The 23,147-nt window shown below is 44.6% G+C and overlaps 1 pseudogene; it reads right to left on the reverse strand.

The window, feature by feature from the left end:
• Positions 1–22,418, reverse strand: part of LOC120050693 — a 125,884-nt pseudogene extending 103,466 nt beyond the window's left edge.
• Between the last annotated feature and the right edge of the window lie 729 nt (positions 22,419–23,147).

A 23,147-nucleotide genomic window follows, 5' to 3' on the forward strand; every position in this document is an offset into this window, starting at 1 on the left:
TCTAAAACAACATTGGACACACTTATGGTAGAGAAAAAAACATACAATTCTCTGGCAACAGATCTGGTGGACATTCCTGCAGTCAGCAATCCGATTGCATGCTCCCTCAAAACTTGAGACATCTGTTGCATACTGTTGTGTGACAAAACTGCATATTTTAAAGTGGCCTTCATTGTCCCCAGCACAAGTCGCACCTGTGTAATGATCATGCTGTTTAATCAGCTTCTTGATATGCCACACCTGTCAGGTGGATGGATTATCTTGGCAAAGGAGAAATGCTCACTAACAGGGCTGTAAAGAAATTTGAGAGAAATTTGAGGGATTTTTTTTATTTATTAGTTCAGCTCATTAAATACGGGACCAACAAGATAAAGCGACAAAACAACAACACAGAGTTACACATAAACAAACGTACAGTCAATAACACAATAGAAAAATATATGTACAGTGTGTGCAAATGTAGAAGAGTAGGGAGGAAAGGCAATAAATAGGCCATGGAGGCTAAATAATTACAATGTAGCATTAACACTGGAGTGATAGATGTGCAGATGATGATGTGCAAGTAGAGAATAGAGATACTGGGGTGCAAAAGAGCAAGAGGATAAGTAACAATATGGGGATGAGGTAGTTGGGTGTGCTATTTACAGATTGACTGTGTACAGGTACAGTGATCAGTAAGCTGCTCTGACAGCTGATGCTTAAAGTTAGAGAGTGAGATATAAGACTCCAGCTTAAGTGATTTTTGCAATTTTTTCCAGTCATTGGCAGCAGAGAACTGGAAGGAAAGGCAGCCAAAGGAAGTGTTGGCTTTGGGGATGACCAGTGAAATATACCTGCTGGAGCGCGTGCTAAGGGTGGGTGTTGCTGTGGTGACCAGTGAGCAGAGAAGGCGGGGCTTTACCTAGCATAGACTTATAGATGACCTGGAGCCAGTGGGTTTAGCGATGAATATGTAGTGAGGGCTATCCAACGAGAGCATACAGGTCGCAGTGGTGGGTAGTATATGGGGCTTTGGTGATATAAGAGATGGCACTGTGATAGACTGCATCCAGTTTGCTGAGTCGAGTGTTGGAGGCTATTTTGTAAATGACATCGCCGAAGTCAAGGATCGGTAGGATAGTCAGTTTTACGAGGGTATGTTTGGCAGCATGAGTGAAGGAGGCTTTGTTGCAAAATAGGAAGCCGATTCTAGATTTAATTTTGGATTGGAGATACTTAATTTGAGTCTGGAAGGAGAGTTTACAGTCTAACCAGACACCTAGGTATTTGTAGTTGTCCACATATTCTAAGTCAGAACCGTCCAGAGTACTGATGCTAGTCGGGCGGTGTGGGTGCGGGCAGCGATCGGTTGAAGAGCATGCACTTAGTTTTACTTGCATTTAAAAGCAGTTGGAGGCCTCGGAAGGAGTGTTGTATGGCATTGAAGCTCATTTGGTTTATATTTTTGTTCATTGTATTTGCATCATCTCCTCATTATTCATGAGCTGATCTGCATAATCATCAACTCAATTTTGACAAATATAGGAGGTATTCTGTCATTCGTTGAAGGAGGTTATCTAGCAAGCTTAGGCAACTTTAGTCATTTGACTTTTTGTAATTTGACTGCCATTACACCGTTTGTATGAGTCGGCAATTCTATATTCTGGGTGCGCTCTGTGCGTCCTGAGCGCACTCTGTTTCGAGACAGCCCACTGCTGAAATGCGTTGAATTAATTGAGGAACATGATAATGCTTGGAATTCATGAACAGGCTGTTTCGCAATTCAGAACAATGTAATTGGCGATCAATGATACTTACTCTATCATTACTAAATCTAAATTGAATTTGCTCTGAAATCTTTACATAGTGGTCGCAGCCAAGCCAACATGGTGGTGCAGCGCCCCTCTCATTTGGGGAAAACCATGGCATAGGGATCATATTATGGTTTTAAGCGCTTTAAAATGGGCACTTGCGGTATTTCTCGGGACTCTCAGGATAAATATAACTATTCCCGGTATCGAAACTGGAAAATATGAATCCCATTCTGATAGTACCTTTTTTTACCAGATGTAAACAGGAAGTGAAGCTCTTGAGTGCTTCCTTTATGAAGAAATGCCGTTTTCAGTGGATACAAGAAGATGTTACGTGTACACCTATCTGTCAGAGCACCTTAAGACACAACAGTTAGCTATTTCTTGTTCCGGGAATCCCGCTTAACAGACAGTTTAAAGCCTGCTTAACAGAGTTGGTAACTTTAGCGAGCAAGCTAAGCTGCTAGCCATCAAGCTAACGAAGATAACTGATTGGATGGAGGCCTCCTCATTCAGAGGAAGAGGCGAATGCTTCCTGCGTTGTAGGAGTTGTGTTCACCATGCCTCTTTTCCGGGACACTGTGCGGAGGACTATGGGATACAGCTGTCTAGCCAAAGCAAGCAAATTTCCACGTTGCACTTCCACCATCTCTACACTTCTAATACGGTGAGAGAATCACAGGTGCTTCACAGGGACCTCACACTGAGGAAGTCTCCCCCGAATGTGGAAAATTTAACAGGACCGACGCTTCTAGAGGACTTAGCGGATGCCACAGTCTCCGATCACTATCCAGCAATGTAATCCCATCATCCATCGTAAGCCTACTGGAAAGCAGTGGTCAATGGTGAACATGGCTTCTTTGGCTTTGGGAAGCCCAATCCAGACATAAAACAGCTTCACCCCGCTGGCCTCGGAGGTTGCAGTGCCATCGGCCTCTACCCTGTTTCCAACCCAGGGTGGTCCTATCTCAGGTTCAGATCTTCAGAGCTCCCCCCTCATTGGACCGTGAGGGTGCGAGACGCCGGCCCCGTCAGCCACAATCGATTATATGGCTGGCTTGCGTCTATCGGGTCTCACCTCCCATTGGTCCTCGAGGGGTCTCCTAAACCCCTCTAGGCGGAAAAACAACCGGACCTCCTCGGCCATTTCACCAACTGTCATCATCGGCAGCTCTATGATGAGAAATATCTCGGTTCCCGGGTCAAAAACCCTGTGCTATCCTTGAGCACGAGTACAGGAAATTACAAGGCTACTTCCTACCGTTCTGTGACAGCTGCTGGGTCCTGATGCTGTCGTAGTCCATGTGGGGACAAAACGGCATTAGGAGGGCTAGCTCAGAACTGCTGAAACTGAACTGATTCTAGCTCTGAAAGACTCCAAAAAACAGCAGATCATTTCAGGCCCTGTGCCATCGCTGGGACGCGGCTGCGAAAGATTCAGCAAGCTTCTGGCATTACACATCTGGCTAAAGGATTACTGTAGCTCTGTTGGCATAACTTTTATAGATAACTTTGACACCTTTCGGAAACGGAAGATGCTCTACAGCAATGACGGAGTCCACCCAAATAATTTTGTTGCCTGGCCGCGAGAGACAATTACTTATTAGTGACCCAAGATCTGCTCAGATAATCCCTACCATTGTGTAGCTGAGTTGTCATAGTGCTGCTGCTAATGTACAATGTCCCAGGGGTGTTGGAAGTCATAATGTAACAGTGGAGGCTGCTGAGGGGAGGATGACTGCATCACCACTTGTCTTAGTGAGAGGGATTGACATGTTGGAAGTACCAAGCTGTCTGTTAAAGCGACTAGCGCACAGCTCATGCACCCATGCATACCCCACAAGACATGCCACCAGGGGTCTCGTCGCAGTTTCCAAGTCCAAAATAGACTCTGGCAGCAGCTAATGGGGAGCAATAATAAATACAAATACAAAAAAAACAAGGAATATTAAACGTTATATAGTATAAATCACACCAGCAACACACTCACCTATTCTGATTGACCAATTTCCAAAGTTAACACAAAAAATGAGGGGTTCAACCATAGCCATGGGAAGTAATGGGCTGCATCAGATGACCTGGCCTCCACAATCACCCGAATTCAACCCAATTGAGATGGTTTGGGATGAGTAGGACCGAAGAGTGAAGGAAAAGCAGCCAACAAGTGATCAGCATATGTGGGAACTCCTTCAAGACTGTTGGAAAAGCATTCCCGGTGAAGCTGGTTGAGAGAATGCCAAGAGTGTGCAAAGCTGTCATTAAGGCAAAGGGCGGCTACTTTGAAGAATCTCAAATATAAAATATATTTTGATTTGTTTAACACTTTTTTGGTTACTACATGATTCCATATGTGTTATTTTATAGTTTTGATGTCTTCACTATTATTCTACAATGTAGAAAATAGTAGAAATAAAGAAAAACCCTTGAATGAGTAGGTGTGTCTGAACTTTTGACTGGTACTGTATTATATACCCCCAAAAATGCTACTAGTCCTGTATTAGCAGACCAACATATTTGTCCGTTGGCGAAAGATCGCAGCACCCCCAAACTACATCCCGCGGGTTCAACATGAGTTCTTCAAAGATAGAGTAGTATTGCTCACAGAGTAGCATTGCTTTTTATGAATCATAACAAACAGAAAATGGCATGACAAATGTTTTATACAACAATTTAACCCCAGTAGCAGTGTCATAAAGACAAAAAGGCTTTTTGCACAGACCCTCCTACGTTAAATTGAGAGATGAAGTATAAATAGTATTGCAAGGGATGTCTCCTTTGTTAAAAAAAATAAAAAAAGGAGAGAGAGACTCTCGCAATGCCCTGACAAAAAGCTATTTTTAAGGAGGCGCCATGTCAGAAATAGGTTTGGATGTGCTGATTCTACATCACTGATTCTACAGTGCATCCGTTGCTCCAAAATGAAAATGGGAGAGAAAACGAGAGAGAGAGAGAGAGAGAAATATATATATAGAGAGAGAGAAATATATATATAGAGAGAGAGAAATATATATATATATAGAGAGAGAGAAATATATAGAGAGAGAGAGAGAAATATAGAGAGAGAAATATAGAGGGGGTAAGAGAATGGTAAAGAGGGAGAGAAATATAGAGGGAGTAAGAGAATGGTAAAGAGGGAGAGAAAGAAAGAAAGAAAGGGAAAGCGAGAGAGAGAAAACTAAATATGGAACAAATGCTTTTCTTTCTCCTTTTTGGGGGGGGGATTAACAAAACAGAGTGTCTTTGTTGGGATGAGGTCAGGGGTGTTCAATTATTGACGCCCTCAAAATGCCAGAGAGCACAGTCGGCGGTAGGTTCCAAAATAAGCCAGATGATGACTGCACCAACAAGTGGACACACTTCCAAACTCCGGGCCCATCAACTAAGGCATGTTGGAAGGAGCACTCAGCACTCAGGGAGAGTAATGTAGCATCCAACACACAATCTTGGAATGGAGCCGTTTGTTTTGTAGCATCCAACACACAATCTTGGAATGGAGCCTTATGTTTTAGAGTCTGATGCACAAGATTGGAATGGAGTTGTTTGTTTTGGACCATTCAACGGTGTGCTCCAGCATAGCTCATAATAGAACAATAAGACGGCTTCATTAAAACAACACAACAGTGTTAAACCTGCCAGTGCTCTCGCATTAAACTCAGAGACCTTTCACATAGAGTAGCATTGCTCACAGAGTAGAATTACTTTTTCCGAATCATAACAAACAGAAAACTGGCCTTTCCAATGGAAATCTATCTTATACATGCTTTTTTAAGACACATTTATTTTTACACACAACTTTCCCAGGCTTTGGAATGGTATCTTAGAAGTTTGGGCTTCTGAGACAATATAAGTCTAAACAGTGTCTAAACAGTTGGCCCTATAATGTGAAACGTCTTTTGCCTCACACTATAGGGCCGACCCAAAGCATACTGTTCTGGCCCATATATTTTCTTTTCACATTGTCCTTTACATCATGGTTCCAGCAACTATAGTGGAGGCGTAACCAGGCCAGCCCAATACAGCTTGGCTGGGCTCAGTTTGGCTCTATAATGTGATTTAGGCACTTGTGGAACAGTGTCACGAGCAGGCAGAGCCTGAGCCAATTGGACATAACTATTTAATCAATGTGTCTGGAGGTGAAAGGCTAGGGGCTGAGTGCTAAGAGGGTTTTTCCACTGTAGTGCAGAGCTGGAATCAGGAGATCTCCAAACATATTCCCTCTTCTTTAATGCCTTTAGTAACAGTCTAGGGATGGCAGGCTCGCTGGCTGCAAGCTACTGTTGAAGCGCGAGGGGGTCATTCAAGGTCCTCTCCCCCCGGAACAAGCCTCTGTCTGGGCCGCTGAACCAGACCCCGTCCCCTGGGGCCACAGAGAGTGTCTCCGTCCACACACTCCCCAAACAGGAATCCCACCACCCTCAGGCTCACCTGCACCCCTCAGTTGCACAACACTGCCATCTGCTGGTGGAGGCAGGAAGTGTGACTGCACTGCAGCAGGGTCGAAGACAGAGGAGAAAGGTTTGACCTCAACGACCTCAGCCACAACAGCCTTCGTTGTGTGGGGAGAGAGCAAACACTATAGCTAAACAGGAGTCATGTTGTTTTGGCGTCCATTTCATGTATTATTGATTTCTAGACAAGTGGGATGTTTATTGAGGCACGTCAGCACACAGCTTTGTTCAAGGGCAAAACAGCGAGAGTTATCTCTTAAGTACCGCAGATCCAAATCTGTAAAGAGTAATCTGTTGTTTTGGTTGTTTGTGTTTGCCTGTGTGTGTGTGTGTTTGCCTGTGTGTGTGTGTGTGTGCGTGCGCGCAAGGGTATTTTTTAAAGCATGTGTGTGAGAGTGTGTGCATGCGTACGTGCGTGTGTGAGAGAGAAAGAGTAAGTGTATGCAAGACCTACAGTACGAGTTCATGTTTGTGTATACAGTACGTGCATGTGTGTTCGCAAGCGTGAATGAGTGTGTGCCTGTGTGTGTATGCGTTCGTGTGTGAGTGTTTGCGCATATGGGGGTGCTTATATTTGTCCTGTTTCACACATGTACAAGTGTGAGGTGTGAAATGGAAATGTGTTTCTTGCATATCCCACTGAGACACCCTTGGAGAGTGAGGTCACGGCCAGGGATCAGCCATTATTGACGGCGACCCTGGGTCAAGTGCCTTTCTCAAGGGCAGTTCGACAGATGTTTTACATAGTCGGCTGGTTGGCAGGGGATTCGAACTAGCAAACTTTCAGTTACTGGCTCAACGCTCTGACCGCTAGGTTACCTGCGGCCCCATGTGCATGAGTGTGTGCATTTGTCTGTGTATATTTGCATGTGTGTCAACAGCCATGCTTACCAGCTCCTGCTCCATCACCCCACAGTCCAACACCTCCAGCCAGTCATCCTGGAAATGCACCTCTATCTCAAAGGAGGGATGTGTGAAGGGGAACTAACACTCCACCCAGCGGATCTCCAGCTCTGGCACAGAAAAGAGAGATGAGAAGGATGAAGGGAGATGGAGGAGAGGAAAGAACGGGTTGAGACAAAGGGCGAGGGACTGATGCCAAAATTATCAAAAAGTTACATTTCCCTGTATCCTTTCCTTCAAGAGACCAATGGCCTAAGAGGACTATGGGCCTGTTAAAACAATTTTAAATGGATCCTTTAAAATCCGTAAGAGTTCATCTAATCCGTAAGAGTTAATCTAGCAAGCTTTCACCAATGCAGTCATGCCAGACCATTTCAAGGAAGGGAAGAAGTATTGGAACAGAACCTTGGTAGGTGAACGCTACATGAAGAATTATGTTGACTACCATGGGGTATCAATATTGTGGGTACGTGGGTATCCATAAACTTGGAACGTTGTTTACCTTCTCCAAACAGGTGTCTGACCATACGGTCAAGGGTCTGTTTCAGGTCTCCTGCTTCTGAGGGGTCCGGCGCACCCTGCTCTCGAAGAGAGACTGGTCCTCTCCGCTCTAAACCTTGGCAAGCAGCTGAAAAACACACACACACACACACACACACACACACACACACACACACACACACACACACACACACACACACACACACACACACACACACACACACACACACACACACACACACATACTTCAGAGACAACTCTTCAAAACAACACTGCTGCTAATGCTGTTAATATGGCTGATGATTGGACTTCATGTAGAATTAACTATTGTATGTGTATCTAAGTTTACTTCTCAATGTCTTTGCAGTACTCAGCAAATTATATGCAATCGATAAAACTGTAGCGCTCCACGTTGTGTAACAATGGGATACTGTATTCATCCTACATTGTGAGTCCTACTCTTTGGCTTGTTGTGACCCTACACAGAAGGCCTTGACTTTGTGGTCTGGAGGAGAAGCGAATCAATAAAACTGGAGCTACTCATGGCAGTGTTATGTTTAGTTTAAATGTTCCAGTACCTTAACTCCACCAGCATTGGTTTTGATTTCAAAAGCTTTATGGGGACATGATACTGAAGCTCCCTAGTTCTCCTTTACTATAACCCTATACCCTTTTCACCTGAACCAAGCTGTCCTCTTGCTATGATTTTTTTCGTCTTCATTCTTCTTCTTCACATTGTCCTTGTGAGCAGGGTTCCAGAAACTATGGTGGATGAACTACCAGATCAACTCAATGCAGCTTGGTTTGCCTTGGCTTGGTTCGGCTCATTAGTGTGAAAAGCCCTCTACTAACCTGGTGGTTAGAGAAGAGGCGCACGCCCAACATCTGATGGAACACGGGGAAGTGGCTGGCATCAATCTTGTCCCTCGGTTACACTTCGCCCCCCAGCAGGAAGGCGTCCAGTCCCGAGCACACCAGCTCCCTCTGGTGGGCCGAGATGTGAGTGTGCAGCATGGTGCCCCGGTTGAGGTAGTAGCTGTCGCCTCGCTTCCGGAGGGAGTGGTCGGGCCGGATGAGCAGGCTGTTGAAATTCTGCTCTGTCGTCACCACCGGACTGAGGTTGTCGTGGCCCGAGAACAGCGGGTTGCACTAGCGCATGATGTAGGCACGGTAGAAGTGGGCTTTAATTTGCTCTATGATGAGCCAGAGAAGATGGTGGGCTTGGTTGTGCAGGTTGCGGCCCACCTTGGCCAGGATCTTGCTGGTCACATTGGTGAAGTCGTCACAAGTGTAGGAGTGGATTTTCTCCTACCATATCTATTATGTTATATTCTCCTACATTATTTTAACAGTTCTACAAACATTAAAGTGTTTTCTTTCCAATGGTACCAATTATATGCATATCCTGGCTTCAGGGCCTGAGCAACAGGCAGTTTACTTTGGGCACGTCAGTCAGGCGGAAATTGAGAAAAAAGGACCCTAGCCCTGAGAAGTTAGTATCTCTGTGTTTGAGGTTACATGAGGCAAATAAATGAACTGATGAACACTCCGGCAAGAGGCTAGACGTTTCTGCAGGGCAGACACTATGAGCTCATCTAAAATCGAATATATACCCGTACGTATCACATTACATTTATGAGCACAGCTATAATAATGGACTGCAGGCAAAAGCAGCGATTCATTTAAGAACGACTTAATTCAATCAACCCTGTGTCTCTCTTCCTCTTTTTCTTTCTCTCACTCTTTACATCTGGAAGCATTTGCCAGGCAGGTTTGCTTCAGTGGAGAAGACCGCATTGGAGCACCTGGGAGAATTGAGCTGTATTTATTAGGGACTAACAGTAGCGCTCTATCGGCTGCTCTCAAATATTTGCCCTTTCCCAGCAATTTTTCATGAGCTGAGAGGAGGGGATCTGAGTTTGTTCTTCCACGGTCCTCTCACTTTCTCTTGCTGGCACGCAATGGTGAAATAGACACACACGCACGCACGCACATACACACCGACACTAGGGACACACACACATACACACACGTACTGAGAGACTAAGGACAAAGGATGTTGCATTGCAGGGGCATTGCAGCAAAGTGGATTATGGTTCTTGATCTGGAAAGCTTTAGCCAGATCTAAATCGTAGGCTGTACAAGGTGTGGCCCGCATGACCATAACTCACTAGCTGTATGCACGAGCATACACACACACACAGTCCCTCCATCAAACATACACTGCAACCCCACCAATCCTCAAAAACATTTATTTTATTATCCTTAAGGGGACCAAACAACTGAAAATCCAATTTTCCCTAAACCCTAACCTAACCCTAACCTTAACCCCAAAACGAAACCTAGCCCTAACTCCTAACACTAACCCCAGTACTTAACTTGTAAATTGGGAGGTGCCGGAACAAAAAGTGAGCCGAGAGGGGGGCCTCTGAGGTAATAGAAAAAAATTTGAATAAAGGATTGCATACATATCATCGGTTTTGCGTGCTGGCATAGAGCAGTAGAGTAGAGGTGCTTGCATAAATTGCATACATGGGCCTTTTATAAATGCATTTCATGCAAATGTACATTATTTTCGATGGCTGGAGACTTTAGCAGAATCTTTTTTAATACTTCACAAATGAACAAAATGAAAGGCTACTTTGACACTGACAAACTGAGAATCTGAGATCAATAAAAACGACCTTTTCTTGAAACCCATCAATAGCATAGACCTAAGTGTGTGAAGACTCACATATTGTATAACAAAAACAAATAATAATATGCTATTGATCCGCTGTGGCTAAATTATAGGCCTACTCCTGGTGTAGTATTCTGAAAGATTGAATTTCTTTCTGAACAGACAGGAGTAATTCTATAACTTTGGTAAATGTATTTCAATTTATCAGGGTTACCACGGCAATGAAGTGCAACGCTGGAGAGGTGAGAGTTGCAGGGACATGTCTATCAGAGCAGAGAGAGGGAAAGTGAATCTTATTCTAGTTCTGTGAAAGATACAGGTGCGCTTCTTTCTCTCACCACAGCAATGGCCATGTGTTGGCCTATACAGGCTACAATTTCGCGCAAAACTTTAACCTGGGCCGGCCCAACACTAATCAATTCTTAGAATATCAGGCACGTTTTTTATTGGGCAAGATAATTACTGAGGCAGTGGCGACCCGTCATTCAATTTTGAGCCCCACGTTTTTGGCACAAAAAAAAATACATATCAGTTTGCAAACAATGTAAAACAATATATATATAATTGAGTTAATAAATCTGCATACAAACCTGGTCTCTTTTTTGTTTTCTTGAGTAAGGCAGCTCCAAAATGCGGGTGTTTCAGCCTAGCTCAGTGCTTTCTGTGGTGGTGGTGGGGCAAGCCAGCACAAAATATGGAGCGTTGCGCCATGATTGGCTCAGTGTTCTGTCACTCATACTGTCACCGCCAAGTCTAAGGGTGGAGCTAGAAAATTCCAGCCCCTTGGGTGTTGCCATAGAGTTACAATAGAAGTGCCAATCCAAGACGGTTCAAGATCATTGGCCACAGGTAAAATTACGTCAAATCACGTTATATCTACAGTAGCTTTGATTGGACTTTCAAAATCTAGCTTGCAGTCATCATCATGAATCAAGTCGACAATCTACTGGCAAACTCTTTTTAATCCATGTCATATGAAGAGAAATAATGAAGAGAAATTATAGATAAAATGTATCGGTGGCTCATCGGCCATTGGAAATAAACATTACACAACAAGTTGGAAATCACATATTCAACAATGAGTGGTTTGGAAGGAATCAGTGACAGTGGCTAACTGCAAGCATTGCAAAGCAATCACTAGCCTGCTATTCAGTGGAGTAGCTGTGTGGTCCCAAATCTGGGATTATGGGGCGTTTTTCCAAGTTTAAATGATAAACATTCAACATTGGCCATGCTGTCAATGAAACATGATTTTTGCCGCACTCAAAACAACTGTTAACTCAGAACTGCGAAAACTTGACTTCAGTGAGTTCAAGACAACTGGGATGGCGGGAATAAACAAGCTCCGACTGGGAAAATACGTTTTGAACGGTCATCCAACTTGGAACTGTAAATCCGGCCTCTTTCTAGAGCTACGACCTGAAGATCAATGACGTCATCATGATTCAACCTAATTTTTTCTGAGTTCCCAGTTGTTTTTGAAAGCAGCATAAATCCAGAGAATGCCAGACTTTGATGACAGAATTTGCCCATGAAGGACCGCCGCGCCACCTTCCTGTTCAAGTGAGCACAGCACAACAAGGTGAGTCCAAAAATGTGTTGCATACTGCTGCATAAATTATGTAATATGCCAGGGAGATATGTATACTGTAGCTAAGAAAGTAATAAGTGTATGTTGTGTAGTAAGATGTTAGTAGCCCATGTGCCTCACCCTAATAATTTGGTCTATTTACCCCTCTTAATTTCGACTACTGTTCTGACTTAGTGGTACACATGTAGCCTATAACCTGTTTTAGAGAAATGTAATCATTGAATATTGTACGAGCTTTCATTGTCTGCTTATATGGCCCCTTTATTTATTCTACGGTTCTGACTTGGTGTACAGGGAGAACACTGTAAGAACAGCCCTTGTTCTGAATTCTGTCGCTGTACATTTCAAAAGTGCTAAACAAATAGTTATGTTGACTACATCCGTCCTAGCTCGCTCATTAATGTCTTAATCGAAATTACGGATTGCCTCTTATACATCTCAATTGTCATTAGAAACCACATCTGTTTAACCATATCAGCTATGTTTTTTTAAAGGCAGTAAATGAGCCTGAATTAACTGTTTCGCTGTCAGACAAGGCTCTGCTGATAGCCAGGAGTAGTAGTGGTAAGATGTTGGGACTGCTGTTGGTACAGCTTTATGTTGGGCCTAACCGATTTTGGGCACCGTTTGTCACCGTTATAGTGCAAATAATGTATTGTTTAGTGTTGTGTTGTGCAGTGGCTTTGCTGGCATGCATCCCACCTTTTTTTCTTGATGCCCTACCAAGATTTACATGCTAAAAATCGCCACTGAAGGAGGCAACTTGAAATAACAGATTTTATTTTATTATAATTTTTGACTAACCCTAATTGTAACCCTAATTGTAACCCTAAACCTAACCCCTAAAAAAGCCTTTTTCCTTGTGGGGACCGGCGCAATGTCCCTACTTGCCCGAATTTTCCTTGTTTTACTATTATTGTTAGGACTTCTGGTCCCCACAAGGATAGTAACCCCCCCCCCCCACACACACACACAAAGTAAAATGGGGGCTCATGAAATAAATAATTTAGTAATCAGCCAACCTCCCCGGTCTCTCCTTCCCGCTGGTGAATGGTAGGTAGAGAACGAGTCACCTCGTCCTCACATCACGTCACCTGCTTCTGACTGCACCCCCACATAGCACAGTTAGCCCCGTAAATGCTGATGTTTAATACTACAAATCTAGTCAGTATGCAGCAGTGTCAGAGAGAGAGAAAGAGGCTGAGGAAGGGAGGGGTCTGAGTGTGTGTGAGAGTGAGTGGGGAGATTTGTGTGCGAGAGCGAGTGTGTCAATGTGTGTACGGGGAAGAGGGATGTGTGAGAAGGAGAAAGTGTGTGTGTGTGAGAGGAGAGAGGAGAGAGAGAGAGGCACACACAGTGTGGGAGGAGAGCACAGAGGTAGAAGAAAGTCCTGCATAATTCATGGTGAGGGGCACCACTTGATTCACAGCACATCTCCCTACAGAGCTTTGAATAAGACCTGAGGTAATGTCACCTGAAATAGCTGCCTTTGAGTCACAGATAACCTGGCAGATCGAGCCGGGACCTCTCATTGCAATAATGAATGAAAGGACTTTGTTGCTGCTTGTAGTGTACTGTATGTCAGTGCGCTTGCCTAACGTACTGTGACAGTCTCTGTCTGGCAAACCATGGACACAAACCAACACAAATGACACACTCCCATAGCTAGGGTGATAACTATTACCCAACCAAGGTCTTCGTTGGGCATGCGTGTGAGACTACTCCAGGTCCCAAGACGGTTGATGTCAACACACAATGGATACTAGTAATGACAAGCCTGTTCATATCTGCTACACTTGTTAGTGAGGATCACGTGTAATAGGAGACACATTTTTCTTACAGACATGCAATTAGTCACGTTTGGGAGAACTGGATGCTGGTGCTACTTCCAGGATCAAAAAGCATTCGAATCCTGACGGGCCGTATTTCAAACAAAATAAATGAACATTGAATGTTTTGTTTCTCCACTTGATCTCAAACGTGTTTGATCTAAGAGCAAAGTAATTTACTAAATGCTTGATTTATGATTGCGTTGTGTGGGTACTAGAATAGGTGTACAAGCCAATAGAGTGTGTGTGTGTGTGTGTGTGTGTACGCGTGCACGTGTATGTACACTGAGTGTACAAAACATTAAGAACACCTGCTCTTTCCATGACATAGACTGACCAGATTAATCCAGGTGAAAGCTATGGTCCCTTATTGATGTCACTTGTTAAATCCCCTTCAATCAGTGTAGATGAAGGGTAGGAGACAGGTTAAAGAACGATTTTTAAGCCTCGAGACAATTGAGATATGGATTGTGTATTTGTGCCATTCAGATGTGGAATGGGCAAGACAAAAAATGTAAGTGCCTTTGAACGGGGTATGGTAGCAGGTGCCAGGTGCACCGGTTTGTGTCAAGAACTGCAACACTGCTGGGTTTTCCACGCTCAACAGTTTCCCTTGTGTATCAAGAATGGTCCACCACACCAAGGACATCCAGCCAACTTGACATAACTGTGGGAAACATGGGCCAGCATCCCTGTGGAACGCTTTTGACACCTTCTAGAGACCAAAAAGAAATGAGGCTGTTCTGAGGGCAAAAGGGGGGGGGGGTGCAACTCAATTTTAAGAAGGTGTTCCTAATGTTTGATATACTCAGTGTATGTGTGTATACACATATATGTGTTTGCATGATGGAACCCACATTTCAAGGTGTGATACACACATCAATTCACATAAATGCCTGTGTGCAAGCATTAATGAGTGTGTCATGCTGCCCACACCGCCCGCGTTGCGTACGCTGCAAAATAAATGTACACATACATGTTATTCAATCATTGCACCCACACTGCTCGTGCACTTCAACGACCGTCTACTTAGCCAGGTGCTAAAATAGAACTTGGTTCTATTTGTGATGCTTGACTTGCTGCAAGTCCCGCCTCTCCCATCTCCTCATTGTTTTTTAGGAGTATATACCCACATTGGGTGACTGAAAGATGAACTAAGGTCCACACTCCAGTCGGTGGTGGTAAAGCACCTTAAAGTTGGTTGCCAACAGCCATATAAAGTCCAAAGAAGAAGAAGCTTGAAGGAGGAGAGATTACTAGAAACAAACTCGGTTTACCCTTTTATCTGTGGATTAATTGTCAGAGTAGAGGACCTTGTGCATTTCAGGTAAAATAACAACCCAATGTTTATATCCCAGGACAATTCTAGCAACAGCAAGCTAGCTAGCTAAATTGCCATAAATGTTGAATGCTTTTCGACCTGTCCCCAAATTAATATAGTTGATTCAGAGTTAGTTTAGATATTTCAGCCTGCGTGTCCTGATCGCATCTGGTGTGGGTGGACAAAATCAACATTGTGGTCAGCATTTGAGCGTGCTTGCGTTGAGGGTGGGTGTGTGTCAGGTTGGTAGGCGGAATTGTGCGGAGGTGGCAGCGGCTGATTGTTTTGCAGTCAGCTATTCATCTCCCTGAGCCCTAAATGAAGAGGCAGATTGGGCTAAATCAATATGCGCTGTCCACACCAGCTACAACAGCTAAATGCCTGCTCCAGTACCAACACTTACATAGATACACTACCTAGCTAGCGTTAGCGAGCTAACCAGGGCCGGACTAACGCATTTCAGGCACGGGGCACCTAAATCCAGTGGGCCCCCCAACCCAAACAAGTCCTTCAGCACTCTCAAAGGTAAACAAAGTGAGGAGGTAGTAGGAGGTGTCTCCACACTCCACAGTTCAGTGTGTGTGTGGGAGCTGTAAAAGGGTAAAGGTCACAAATATAAATGGGCATGATGGTCTATTACTTCACTCCCAAAATCTAACCCACCAAAGCCGCAACACCCACTCTTTCTCCACGGGCTGAAACGCCATCTCTTTCCCACTGCAGCTTGGCCTTTCCGCTCCCAACCCCGCTCCGTGTACTTGTCCCCTTTTCTAGATCACTAGCGATTGCACACTTACTCAGTTAGCAACACCGTAGATATAGAAATACTAGTAGGGACATTCCGATTAAAGCAAATCTATTTCTATGTGCACCTACCTCTATTCAAACAGTCGCTTGCACAAGCCGCCCATAATATGACAGCACCATTAAGAGACTAGCACTTGGTCTAATTGGTGGGAAAGTCTTCGTCGTCTGCGGCTCTTCCTTTAAGGCCCATGGAACAACTCTGTAGGAGAGGAGTCTCACGTGGGGAAACACTGTGGAGCTCAAAGCCCTTCTACTCCACTTGGCAGAAGGCGCCACTGTTGCAGTCCCTTTATTGATGTCTTGGCTTAGAGAGGCAAGCAGCGCTTTGCCACATCATCGCAGCGGGAGGTGCTCGCAATCTCGCTCTCCATACGTCTGCCGTGAAAAACAACTGCGGGCAGACTCATTCAAGCAGCCACTACCAGTCACCTGAGAATTAGGATGCGATCAAAGGAGGTGCTATTGATGATGACAAGAGTGATGATGTCCAAGGTAATGATGATTAAGGTGGTGGTGATGGTGATGATGGCAACGGTGATGATGATGATGACGACGACAGTGGTGATGATGAGTATGTGATGACAAAGCTGACAATGATCCTGAGTAGGACACCAGACAATCCCTATGTTCAGTTGGGGGCTTAGGGAGATTCCGCCAACACATATTCAGTCTAAACCTAATCATGATAACCGTGATGACGTCAAAGAGCAGTAGAAATAACAGTAGCAATGACAGCGATGCGGCAGAAGCCATGAAGAGGATAAATGAGGAGGGTGTTCAGATGACGGGATGACCCAATTTGGACAAGTCACGTCCTCTGAGCCAGCCTGCTTGTGGGGAGACTCCGCTTCACAAGAACATATCATCTCCTTGATGGCAGAGAGTGTGACGTAATCGATCATCTTTTCATCAGGCTTCAAATGTTATGACAGGGAGGGAGCGAAAATTCAAACTGTAGAGATGAGAGAACAGAATAAAAGGATAGACGAGGACATAACAGGTAAAGAAGGAAGTGAGAGACAGTCTCTGAAAGTTGGACGACAGAGTGAACAGAGTAAAAATAAAAAGGACAGGAGAAAAGAGGGAATCACCTGAAATGGAAACGTTTTTCTACAAAGAGAGAGGGGGATGCAGGACTAGAATAACAGAGAAGCAGTGAAAGAGGGAACAGAGAAAGTCAGAGACAGTAACAGGGAGAGGGAAGAAAAAGAGAGAATAAGGAAGTGGAGACACTGAGCGATACAAAGAGGGAGAGAGAATAAAAGAGGAAGAAAAATCACTCACAGTGGGAAGGTACGGAGAGAAAGGGCGCGAGAGAGGAGGGGGAGATAGATTTGGTATTTATCGGATGGCTGCACGCTCTCGTTTACTCCCCGGCGTGCCCCGCCTCATTGCGCCACGGTAAGGCGTGTGGGTGCACGCGGATGCGGCTCACGGCTGTCGTGGGCCCAGGAGAGCAACTGTAATTGATGGTGAGAATTACGCCGGCCTTTCCTGTGGATGTCTGCTCAATGAGCAAGGCCCTGCCGAGGACCCAGTGGAGTCATATTTCACACCGGTTCTCAGGCCCCGACAGCTATGTGGCTGCTGAAGCACAACCACCAGTGAGGAACCAAAATGGTGTGAAAGTAGTGTCAAAGCATACCACTATAATGACAACTGGAGGAGGACACTGATAAGATACAGGTAACTGCTGAAATAAAGGGAACAACAACAAAACGTGTCTTCATAGGGCGTTGGGCCACCACGAGCCCCCAGAACACGAGCCACCAGAATAGCTTCAGTGCGCCTTGGCATAGATTCTACAAGTTTCTGGAACTCTATTGGGATATGACTGTTACACTACACTAGTAGTAAAAAATATACATATTTCTACCGAGATGTGCTTTTAAATGGATAGTGCAAGACTGTCAATTAAGCCCCTTTTCTACTTACCCATCGTCAGATTAATTCTCTGCATTTAGTTTGAAGGAATTTGCTAATTGGCGTTAGCGCATTTGCTAACTAGCGTGCATGGACATGAAAAAGATATCCATTCGTTCATCTGACTCTGGGTAAGTAGAAAAAGATCAGAGTGACAAGTTATAATGTATATATGTTGCTAACAGAACGAGCAGTGGGGCGAATGAGCCACGAGCATACAGCCATCGTTTGCTCCTCATCATCGCCGTACAGAGCAATGGCGAACTTCAGTTATATTTGTTGTCAACATAATTACATTTTCATGTATTTTTGGGTAGAATGTCTTAAAAAAAAGGCAATCTACTCCCGGACACATTTGGCAAATGGGGCTTATGGTTTGTGTTCAGAATGTTCTAGTGCAGTGGCCGCCAACCGGTCGATGGTCGATCTTCAAGGCATTCATAGTTGATCACCAAATATTTCTGTAGAAAAGCCAACGTTGCGGTAGGTGCACTTGATTCAGAAGCCATGTGCACCAGGTAAGGAAAGTGCTCTCATTTTGAACCATTTCATTGTTCGAAAAGACAAACTCTGCCTACCCGGTGGACCGGGAGATCTGTGGCAAAATCCAGTTTGCCTCCTGCGCTGGCCAATCGGATAGCTCAATTCACTGTGCCTAATACCACCATGACCGCAGAGAGACTGTCAAAGAATACAGCAAAGAGCTGCTGTTTGTATGAGTGAATTCGTGTTGAAGTTTTTATTCAGCACTGTCACCACTGTTTTAATTCAACACTATTACATAACATAAAACGTGCTACTTCCACTCGCACTGCAGTTGCAATGAACGAGTAGCCAAGTGCATCGATAGCGTTTTTATTATCATTAGCAGCTCATCGGGTCTATTTTATTATCAAGGAATATTTCACTTTCTCTGGTCATAGGACCAAAGTGAATTTGTGCATGAGGCAGATGCGGTGCGACTTGAGTTGGAAGAGCTGGAAGACGGTGTCCTCTCTCTCTGGTCAGTCTCACCGGAGGGAAGGAAGGAGAGAGCAGGGACCGTGAGAGGCGGACCCCGTGCTGCTCTCTCCCTCCCGCCGCTGAGACTAATGCTGTGTTCAAAACAACTGTGAACTCGTAAATCTCCGACTTCCGTGCGTTCAAGACAACTGGGAACAAGATCCGACTGGAAAAAATCGTTTTGAACGGGCATCCGACTCAGAATTCCAAGTAGGAAACTGAGGCATCTTTCTAGAGCTCAGACTTTCTGACCTGAAGATCACTGACGTCATGATTTGACCTAGTTTTTTTTCTCGATTTCCCAGTTGTCTTGAAAGCAGCATGACCATCAGATGTATGTACCATCAGCAGTCGAATCAAAAAGCGAATTATCTAAATTTATGCGGCGCAGTGCCTCGCAAGTGGTACAACAACTAATCTATTTTGTTATCAAAGCTTGAGTTTTGAAATATAATATGGTCTGAGAATAACAATATTGCCAGGCCAAGCATATAGCCAATATGCTGTGATATTGTATTAGGCCTACTGCCCAAACCTCATCTGTACAGAAATGTTTTTATTAGGTTAATGTAAAAAATGTTAAGTCATGTTTCAAAAACTATCTGAGCGGTAGGTCTCAGGTTGCTATTTGACTGCGAAAGTGATCTTGACTCAGAAAAGTTTGGCGACCACTGTCCTAGTGGGAGCATGGTATCATTTCCAGGGCTAGAAGGTCTAGATGCTACATAGCCTAAATACGTCTTATTTCTCGCTGATACACAATCAGGCCGCAGTTTACAAGTTGGTTGTGTTCTTTGTTTAAGGTTGTGGTTTAAGGTCCTGTGGTTGTTGTTGTTTAAGGTCCTGTGACTCCTGTCCACACTGGTAGACGAGTGCAACTCATTCACACTGGTAGAGGAGTGGTTGACGCACTCGACAGAGGAACAGGACAGCAGCCAAAGGCTACTCCTCTGCTCCCTGTGTTCTTTTTTAGGCTGACCAGGCTGGCATGGTCGATGAGCCATACGCTTGTTTCCATGGCTGCTTGGCTAACGTACACACCTCTCCTATCCCTGAGCACCACAGGCCCCCGCTGAACCAACTCACCCAGACTTAGTGAGTGGCTTGGCACGGACCTGTGTCAGAGACCTGCCGGAAAGTAAAACAGGAAGAGCTACCATAGGTCCAGGAGACACAAATAGGACTTGGTAACGCTTTATTTTACATTTTAAGATGGTACTAACATAATATTAACTAAGAAACTAGCCTGCTAAAAGACTTCAACACAACTGCTAACTAAAGAGGACTATCTCTGACAGGTCTCTTATTCCTTTAACATATTCTTTATTTTTTGTTATTTTATTTAATGAAATCCTGAAACAGACATAATGACAGTAGCAATTCCCCAAAATATATGGTAAGAGGCCAAGAAGGAAACAGCAGAACTAGGTATTAAATAGGGCTAGGAATTGCCAGAGACCTCACGATACGATAGTATCACAATACTTAGTTGCCAATACGATATGTATTGCGATTCTCACGATTCTATATGTATTGCAATTCGATACTGCGATTTTATTGCAATTTGATGTCCCAAACATATCGCTCACTATACTGTAGGTCTGCTGCAGAGACAAGAGAGAGCGTGATCATTTTGGGGGGGGGGTCGGACAATCATGGAAATAAAAGTGCTTTGGAGTCAAAGTATCGATATAACATCGTCCAAAATAATATTGTGATGTGTAACGGTATCAATATTTTTGTATTGAGGTGAATTCACGACAAACCTTGGCCCACCTCGCCGCTGTATGCAGTCTCTTGGCGCCCGGTGTTTATAGAAACATTATTTATGCAAGTAGGCCTACAACTCTGTTGTGTTGGTGTTTTTCCAGGTTGCCCTTGCAATAATTACTTCATCAGATACGAATGTATTGATCAACGGTGGTATTTGGGGCTACGCTGAGGGGAGGATAAACATCTGAATCTCTAGAAATGGAACTACAATCCAGCTACTCAAGCATCCCAGGCCCTGCCGCGAACATATATCCCCAAAAATAATAACTAGATCAGAAACCACAGAGATCAATACCGCACTTCACCAAATTCAACGTGGTAAACAATTCAAACGCAGAGAGACATCCTGGGTGCCTCGTAGTATGTGGAGGTTGGATTTCACCCTATAAAACTGTTATTCGGGGGACAGTGACTGAGTATACCACATTTTAAGAATCCCTGCTCTTTACATGATATAGACTGACCAGGTGAATCCAGGTGAAAGCTACCGATCCCTGGTTGATGTCACTTGTTAAATCCACTTCAAAATCGGTGTAAATGAAGGGGAGGAGACAGGTTAAAGAATGACTTTTAAGCTTCGAGACAATTGAGACATGGATTGTGTATGTGTGCCATTCAGAGAGTGAATGGACAAGACAAAACATTTAAGTCCCTTCTTAATGGGGTATAGTAGTAGGTGCCAGGCGCACCCGTTTCTGTCAAGAACTGCAGTGCTGCTGGGTTTTTCACACACTCAACAGTTTCCCGTGTGTATCAAGAATGGTCCACCACCCAAAGGACATCCAGCTAACAACTTAACACAATTGTGGGAAGCATTGGAGTAAACATGGGCCAGCATCCCTGTGGAACACTTTCGACACCTTGTAGAGTCTATGCCCCGAACGAATTGAGGCTGTTGTGAGGGCAAAAATGGGGGGGGGGGGGTTCAACTCAATATTAGAAATGTGTTCCTAATGTTTGGTATACTCCGTGTAAATCAGCCTCTGCAGTCCGGGTGTAAACCATGTTGTTGTTTTTTGGGGTGGCAAACCGTGGCATCATGCCGTCTTCTGAGAGACATGACAGGAATTAGTAAGAGACAAAAAGCCACCCAAGGTCAATGAGGTAATAACTTGGCAACTCGGCCATGGCACAGAACGACATGCGTCAACACCCTGCTGCCAGTCGAAGTTGCTGACGTTGAAAGAGACATTATATATAGAAAGTGTTCAATATTTTACAGAAATATTACAAAACAAGTAACACAACTCGATCAATGATGGCATGGTGAGGTACAGTTGCATATGTTCTTCATACCAGTATTTCCCTTACCTTAGCCTCAACCAGACATCACCCTTTCTCACCTAGTGCTGTTGCCACTACTATATTATTTTGATTTCAAGTAAAACTCAGAAATAACAGGGAAGCACTGCTTCTTCGCACCTCAGATGGTGTGTGGGTCGAGAGGGTTAGGCCTAAGCGGCTTCAGGAAAGCAGGAGAAAACTGCCCTGTGGTCAACGCCCCCTCACCGCACGCACAGGGACATGGATGAGCGGATGAGCTGGCCACGGATACAGGAAACCGCGAGGCGAGGAGCCCTCATGGCGTCTGCGGAGAGGTCACATCTGGGCACTATGCCAGTAACAGGTGGTGCCCATTCCTCTCTCTCTCTCTCTCTCTCTCTCTCTCCATAGGCAGGCCCTGTACCACCAGCCAGGGAGGGGCAGCTCCACTCCGATCTCTCGCCCACGCACCGATGGATGGCGTTTCTCCTGCCACGGCCAGAACACTGCTTCCTGCGAAGCCTGCGACTCTTCCTGTTTACCTTGTTAGCCTGCTGGTGTTTCACATAGTGCTCAGAACTGACCATGTGGTCTTTTACTCGGCTCGTAAAAAAAAAAAAATGCATCTACAGTAACAGTGAGCTCAATGTCACTCGTTCTCTCTACGACCTTTAACGCAGAGAGAACAAAACAACTTTTGACTTACGATATTCGATTAAACTTGCAATGCCAGGGATACAAATGCAATAAAGAGGCTCCCCCCCCCCCTTTTTTTCCCCCCACAGCAATTATCTGAGGCCAGAGTGGGAGTTGTGGGTCGAAGACAGCACAAACAAGGTAAAGTTTTATGGGCGGCTGAGAAATGTGCGAGGCTGCACTCTTCACTCATCACTCCCACCCCATATATTCAATTTGTTTCTCCTCACAACATGTCACAACCCCACACCATCAAAGCCAGGCACTACTCCACTGGCCCTTGGGGGCCAAACATATTCTATTTGCCGTGGCTCTATTTGTCCAGTCTCCAACTTCATAGCACAACCGCCACGTCTGATGCAATAACGCTAACATAACGTTAATACAAAACCATCCTCCAGTATGCAACTTACTACACACTTTCTACTTGTGGCGAAACGTTCAGGTGTGGCTCATCTTGTCACTGTGCTGTCGAGCCTCTCTAAGTGATGGGCATTGGATACAGAGTCATGGTGAGGCCATGTTGCTCTAAGGTGACATGGTGTACTGTAGTGGGAATAGAGTCTACATTTCCCTGGGACATGTCATTGTGGGAGGAAATAAACTGGATTTATTCCCTG

Source organism: Salvelinus namaycush, chromosome 7 (assembly GCF_016432855.1).
Source record: "Salvelinus namaycush isolate Seneca chromosome 7, SaNama_1.0, whole genome shotgun sequence".
Classification (NCBI taxonomy): Eukaryota; Metazoa; Chordata; class Actinopteri; order Salmoniformes; family Salmonidae; genus Salvelinus; species Salvelinus namaycush.